We start from the raw sequence: 8,206 nt of genomic DNA on the forward strand, positions 1-8,206 counted from the left end.
GCTAGAGCCATGTCTGATACTGCGTCACAAATGGCAGAACATGAAGACGGAGAGCTTCATTCTGTGGGTGACGGATCTGATCCAAATAGACTGGACTCAGACATTTCAAATTTTAAATTTAAGCTTGAGAACCTCCGTGTATTATTAGGGGAGGTATTAGCGGCTCTGAATGATTGTAACACGGTTGCAATCCCAGAGAAGTTATGTAGGCTGGATAGATACTATGCGGTACCGGCGTGTACTGACGTCTTTCCTATACCTAAGAGACTTACAGAAATTATTACTAAGGAGTGGGATAGGCCAGGTGTGCCCTTTTCCCCCCCTCCTATATGTAGAAAAATGTTTCCAATAGACGCCACCACACGGGACTTATGGCAGACGGTCCCTAAGGTGGAAGGAGCAGTTTCTACTCTGGCTAAGCGTACCACTATCCCGGTGGAGGATAGCTGTGCCTTTTCAGACCCAATGGACAAAAAATTAGAGGGTTACCTTAAGAAAATGTTTACTCAACAAGGTTTTATATTACAACCTCTCGCATGCATTGCGCCTGTCACGGCTGCGGCGGCATTTTGGTTTGAGTCTCTAGAGGAGACCATTAGCTCAGTTCCATTGGATGAAATCATAGACAAGCTTAGAGTCCTTAAGCTAGCTAATTCATTTATTTCTGATGCCGTAGTACATTTAACTAAGCTTACGGCTAAGAATTCCGGATTCGCCATCCAGGCGCGCAGAGCGCTGTGGCTAAAATCCTGGTCAGCCGATGTGACTTCTAAATCTAAATTGCTTAACATACCTTTCAAAGGGCAGACATTATTTGGGCCCGGTTTGAAAGAAATTATCGCTGACATTACTGGAGGTAAGGGACATGCCCTGCCTCAAGACAGAGCCAAACCAAGGGCTAGACAGTCTAATTTTCGTGCCTTTCGTAACTTCAAGGCAGGAGCAGCATCAACTTCCTCCGCTACAAAACAGGAAGGAACTGTTGCTCGTTACAGACAGGGCTGGAAACCTAACCAGACCTGGAACAAGGGCAAGCAGGCCAGAAAACCTGCTGCCGCCCCTAAGACAGCATGAAGTGAGGGCCCCCGATCCGGCAACGGATCTAGTAGGGGGCAGACTTTCTCTCTTCGCCCAGGCCTGGGCAAGAGATGTCCAGGATCCCTGGGCGTTAGAGATCATATCCCAGGGATATCTTCTGGACTTCAAAGCTTCTCCTCCCAAAGGGAGATTTCATCTTTCAAGGTTGTCAACAAACCAGACAAAGAAAGAGGCGTTTCTACGCTAGGTTCAAGATCTTTTGTTAATGGGAGTGATCCACCCGGTTCCGCGGTCGGAACACGGACAAGGGTTTTACTCAAATCTGTTTGTGGTTCCCAAGAAAGAGGGAACCTTCAGACCAATCTTGGATTTAAAGATCCTAAACAAATTCCTAAGAGTTCCATCGTTCAAAATGGAAACTATTCGGACAATCTTACCCATGATCCAAAAGGGTCAGTACATGACCACAGTGGATCTAAAGGATGCGTACCTTCACATACCGATTCACAGGGATCATTACCGGTACCTAAGGTTTGCCTTCCTAGACAGGCATTATCAGTTTGTAGCTCTTCCCTTCGGGTTAGCTACAGCTCCAAGAATCTTTACAAAGGTCCTGGGCTCTCTTCTGGCGGTACTAAGACCGCGAGGAATAGCGGTAGCTCCGTACCTAGACGACATTCTGATACAAGCGTCAAATTTCCAAACTGCCAAGTCTCATACAGAGTTAGTTCTGGCATTTCTAAGGTCGCATGGGTGGAAGGTGAACGTAGAAAAGAGTTCTCTATTGCCACTCATAAGAGTTCCCTTCTTGGGGACTCTTATAGATTCTGTAGAAATGAAAATTTGCCTGACAGAGGACAGGTTAACAAAACTTCTAAATGCTTGCCGTGTCCTTCATTCCATTCAACACCCGTCAGTGGTTCAATGCATGGAGGTAATTGGCTTAATGGTAGCGGCAATGGACATAGTACCTTTTGCACGCCTGCATCTCAGACTGCTGCAATTGTGCATGCTAAGTCAGTGGAATGAGGATTACTCAGATTTGTCCCCTATGCTGAATCTGGATCAAGAAACCAGAGATTCTCTTCTATGGTGGCTTTCTCGGCCACATCTGTCCAGGGGGATGCCCTTCAGCAGGCCAGACTGGACAATTGTAACAACAGACGCCAGCCTACTAGGTTGGGGCGCTGTCTGGAATTCCCTGAAGGCTCAGGGATCATGGACTCGGGAGGAGAGTCTCCTTCCAATAAACATTCTGGAATTGAGAGCAGTTCTCAATGCCCTTCTGGCTTGGCCTCAGTTAGCAACTCTGAGGTTCATCAGGTTTCAGTCGGACAACATCACGACTGTGGCTTACATCAACCATCAGGGAGGGACAAGGAGTTCCCTAGCGATGATGGAAGTATCAAAGATAATTCGCTGGGCAGAGTCTCACTCTTGCCACCTGTCAGCGATCCACATCCCAGGCGTGGAGAACTGGGAGGCGGATTTCCTAAGTCGCCAGACTTTTCATCCGGGGGAGTGGGAACTTCATCCGGAGGTCTTTGCCCAAATACTTCGACGTTGGGGCAAACCAGATATGGATCTCATGGCGTCTCGCCAGAACGCCAAGCTTCCTTGTTACGGGTCCAGGTCCAGGGACCCGGGAGCGGTCCTGATAGATGCTTTGACAGCACCTTGGACCTTCAAGATGGCTTATGTGTTTCCACCCTTCCCGATGCTTCCTCGATTGATTGCCAGGATCAAACAGGAGAAAGCATCAGTGATTCTAATAGCGCCTGCGTGGCCACGCAGGACCTGGTATGCAGATCTAGTGGACATGTCATCCTGTCCACCTTGGTCTCTGCCTCTGAGACAGGACCTTCTAATTCAGGGTCCTTTCAAACATCAAAATCTCTGAAGCTGACTGCATGGAGATTGAACGCTTGATTTTATCAAAGCTTGGATTTTCGGAGTCAGTAATTGACACCTTAATACAGGCTAGGAAACCTGTTACCAGGAAAATTTACCATAAAATATGGCGTAAATATTTACACTGGTGCGAATCCAAGAGTTACTCATGGAGTAAGGTTAGGATTCCTAGGATATTGTCTTTTCTACAAGAAGGTTTAGAAAAGGGTTTATCTGCAAGTTCTTTAAAGGGACAGATCTCAGCTCTGTCCATCCTTTTACACAAACGTCTGGCAGAAGTTCCAGACGTTCAGGCTTTTTGTCAGGCTTTGGCCAGGATTAAGCCTGTGTTTAAGACTGTTGCTCCACCGTGGAGCTTAAACTTAGTTCTTAACATTTTACAGGGTGTTCCGTTTGAACCCCTTCATTCCATTGATATCAAGCTGTTATCTTGGAAAGTTCTGTTTCTAATGGCAATTTCCTCGGCTCGTAGAGTCTCTGAGTTATCGGCTTTACATTGTGATTCTCCTTATCTGATTTTTCATTCAGACAAGGTAGTTCTGCGTACTAAACCTGGGTTCTTACCTAAGGTAGTCACTAACAAGAATATCAATCAAGAGATTGTTGTTCCATCTTTGTGCCCTAACCCTTCTTCAAAGAAGGAACGACTTCTGCACAATCTAGACGTAGTCCGTGCCTTGAAATTTTATTTACAGGCAACTAAAGATTTTCGCCAAACATCTTCCCTGTTTGTAGTTTATTCTGGTCAGAGGAGAGGTCAAAAAGCATCTGCTACCTCTCTCTCTTTTTGGCTTCGTAGCATAATACGTTTAGCCTATGAGACTGCTGGACAGCAGCCTCCTGAAAGAATTACAGCTCATTCTACGAGAGCTGTGGCTTCCACGTGGGCCTTTAAGAATGAGGCCTCTGTTGAACAGATTTGCAAGGCTGCAACTTGGTCTTCTCTTCATACTTTTTCCAAATTTTACAAATTTGACACTTTTGCTTCTTCTGAGGCTGTTTTTGGGAGAAAGGTTCTTCAGGCAGTGGTTCCTTCTGTGTAAAGATCCTGCCTTTCCCTCCCGTCATCCGTGTACTTCTAGCTTTGGTATTGGTATCCCATAAGTAATGGATGACCCGTGGACTGACTACACTTAACAGGAGAAAACATAATTTATGCTTACCTGATAAATTCCTTTCTCCTGTAGTGTAGTCAGTCCACGGCCCGCCCTGTTTTTTATGGCAGGTCTAAAATTTAAATTAAATTCCAGTCACCACTGCACCCTATAGTTTCTCCTTTCTCGTTTGGTTTCGGTCTAATGACTGGGTATGACGTAGAGGGGAGGAGCTATATAGCAGCTCTGCTTGGGTGATCCTCTTGCACTTCCTGTTGGGGAGGAGTTAATATCCCATAAGTAATGGATGACCCGTGGACTGACTACACTACAGGAGAAAGGAATTTATCAGGTAAGCATAAATTATGTTTTTTTCTTGCTTGTCTTCGGTCGAATGACTGGGGGTGGCAGTTAGGGGAGGAGCTATATAGACAGCTCTGCTGTGGGTGTCCTCTTGCAGCTTCCTGTTGGGAAGGAGAATATCCCACAAGTAATGGATGAACCGTGGACTGGATACACCACAAGAGAAATAAATTTATCAGGTAAGCATAAATTTTGTTTTTCTTGAGATCATCGGTTGCGGTGGAACAATACCTACTATTTAAGGTCAGTAAGACCCGGGTGTTATCAGTTTTAAGTATGCATTAAATAAATATCGCTCTCCAAATAGAGTAGTTTGAACTGTATGAATATCGCTTCACACACAAAGCAGTTTACACTATAGTATTGATCGGGTATTACAATAAAGATAATTAATCAAACATCTTAAACAAAACTCCCTGAGGCAATTCTAAAACACAGGAGCTCCAGGACTCACCATTTCCCTAACATGTTTTGCCCTAATGGCTTTTCGGCCTTTGAACTTTGGTTGTCAATGCATTCACATTGCAGTTTTGAATTAAGCTATCACAGATTAGCTCCATAGTGCTTACTAAAGATACTACTCCTAGCAACATCTCTCAGCACTATATGACACACTAGCAGGGAACACTGTGTAATTTGTCTTACCTGGTGAACTTAAACTAACTTATTAACATATTACACACGTAGAAAATATTGAGCCACCAAATATATAACAAGTTCACTATATTGTTGGGTAATCTTTACAAACCTGTTCAATCAACTTCAACTAGAGTCACTTGACTGATACAAAGCTCCTGAGTGCGTTTTTAACTTGGTATTTTATTTTATGTGTAAATATTATTAATAAAAGTTATGTTTTAACGTTGAGCAACCCTGTTCACTCTGTGAGGCTAGTTACCTCAATTGTTGCAACTTAAAGGGACAGTTTACTCAAAAATTTTCTCCCCTTTAATTTGTTCCCAATGATCCACTTTACCTGCTGGAGTGTATTAAATTGTTTACAAGTAGCTCCTTTACCCTTATATTGGCATTTGAAATTGTTAATTTAGCATGTGGTATCCCCACCTATTCTGAAAGTTTGTGGCCGCGCGTACCAGCTATAGATAAGCTTTGTAAACACAGCCAGCAGAAGAAATTACACTCCCAGTGTGATAAAGCAGAGATAAGGTAATAAAATGTTGATTTTCCATTGTTCTCTCAAAGTACTGGTGATTGTTTTAAGGACAGATATAAGATAAAGAAGCAGGTATATGTGCACAATGTGATACAGTAATGAGATCTGATTATACCTACAAGCTCAACCTATTTTATTAGGCTGTGGCTTCAAAACACAAAATCAGAGCTTTAATATTCACAAATAAACCTTAAAAAGCTAATTTTCATACATTTTTTACTCTGCAGTTGGTAAAAAAAGCAATTGTAAACACATTAAGGGAAAAACTATTTTACAGTATACTGTCCCTTTAATATTACCAATTTATAAATGATTATCGTTAGTATATTAACCCTTTGAGTGCTATACATGTAGTCTTTTCCAGGGGTTAATTATGTTAAGCTGCTGATTGGTGGCTGCACATAGATGCCTCGTGTGATTTGCTCAACCATGTTCATTGCTATTTCTTCAACAAAGCATATCTAAAGAATTAAGCAAATTAAATAATCGAAGTAAATTGGAAAGTTGTTTAAAATTGAATTCTCTACCATATTCATGAAAGAAAATGTTTGGGTTTAGTGTCCCTTTAAGTTTTAAAGAGATGCAATAATATTCAGTTTGAGGTGTTAAAACAATTACATTAGACCAATTCTCTTTAATAACTGAAAAATAGGGTGACAAAATGTCTGTCATAATTTTTTTCCATAACATCTTTAAATGTCCCAGAGGAAAAATGTTTTTTTTAGGTATCAAACCTAAGTAATATTTGTAAATAAAGAACTGCAATGGGAAATATTTAATATCTTTTCTGGAGCATGAGGCAGTTTTTAAGGTTTAACAAAATCTATAAAAATATCTTACCATCTGAAATATACAGGGAGCTCATCTGGGATATTAAACTCACTCCTTAAAGAGACAGTGTACTCAGGCAAGCAGTGGATAAAAGTTTTTTGTATGTAAAGGGACACAGTGGCGTCACCAGGGCCGGATTTGCCATTAGGCACAGTAGGCATGTGCCTACAGGCGCATTGCAGCAGGGGCGCCACAAGAGTCAGTGTATTTTTTTTTTTTTTTTTAAATACTGTATATATTTTTTCAAATTTTATTTTAGTAAAATAAATGTGCCGCTGCGCTGGCAAAACAAGCTATTGATCCGGTGTGCTGGGGCCGGGTTGGAGGAACAGGGGCCTCATGTGACTTGAGTGACAGTCTACACTGCAAACTTCTGTCTCCCTCTTGGCTGCCGCTCCCGGGTCGCCCTGACACTCACTCATCACTTCCTAGTCCAACCACTCCCAGCTTCCTGTCTCATTGCACGCGCGGGAATAGTGAGACAGGAGACTGTGAGAGAGGGAAGCAGCAGCGGGCTGAGCTTGCTTGGGGACTCGGGAGGCCAGAGTCTGAGGGCGCCGCAGCAAGAAGTAGTTAGGTTAGGCGACTGGCAGCACTCACTACAGTCGGCAGGCAGCAGCAAGGCAGGATAGGACTAGCTAGCCTGGTTGGTCACTGCACAGACTGTCCAGTCCCACTCCACAGAGGTAGCTGAGCTTTCTTCTAGTGTGCTAATGTTATTGTTCATTGTAGCACAATTTACACAGCATTTCACATAATGAGTTAACTAGATAACAGGCTGGGTTTAGGTTAATAAGTTTAAACAAGAGATAAGGCTTGCAGCATGAGATCAGGAAACTCTTTTTAACCAGTCCAGGCACACACACAGTCAGTGGAGACAGAAATCTCTGTGACAACTTCAACAGAGAACGCAAGTAAGTGCACAAGTATATTATTGCTGTTGTTGTAGTGCAGATAGTGTACTGGCATTAGATCAGGGTAGCCATGAGATCATATACATTATGTACAGTTGCACTTCTCTTGGTCATTTAATACAATATGATTACTGCTCATTACATTGTGTTCTTCTTGTTACTGATGCAGTATGGGTCACTTTTTCAAGTGAGTTCCCAAAAAGGAAGACTGTGCAGAACAGACTGTATATTTAATGTTGATCAATAGCATATCACAGGATTTGTTGTGTGATTTCTCATTTACCATGAAAGTGTTTAAATGTGTTTTGTAGATATTGCTCCAATAAAAAACATATTTTTTTAATGAATAATAAGAATTTTAGGAAATACAAAAGACAGCATATAGATCACACTGACAATTTCCATCAATTTTTGATAACGGTTTTCAATTGTATGGCCATTTGAGTTAAGTTAAAGGGACATAAACCCAAAATTATTCTTTCATGATTCAGATAGAGAATACAATTGAAAACAACTTTCCAATTTATTCTACTATTATCTAATGTGCTTCATTCTCTTGAGATCCTTTGTTGAAAAGCATATCTAGATAGCCTTAGTAGCTGCTGATTAGTGGCTGCACATATATGCCTCATGTGATTGGCTCAACCCTGTGCATTGCTATTTCTCCAGCAAAGAATATCTAAAGAATCAAGCAAATTAGATAAAATAAGTAAATGGGAATGTTTAAAATTGTATTCTCTATCTGAATCTTGAAAGATTTTTTGGGGGTTTAATGTCCCTTTAAAAGTGTATTGATTTTTGGTGTAGCTTCCATTACAACAAATATTGTATAATAGGTGTGTGTGTGTTAGTTTGTGTATCTCCATAAAAGGGCATGTGGT

Source organism: Bombina bombina, chromosome 1, assembly GCF_027579735.1.
Source record: "Bombina bombina isolate aBomBom1 chromosome 1, aBomBom1.pri, whole genome shotgun sequence".
In the NCBI taxonomy this organism is placed as follows: Eukaryota; Metazoa; Chordata; class Amphibia; order Anura; family Bombinatoridae; genus Bombina; species Bombina bombina.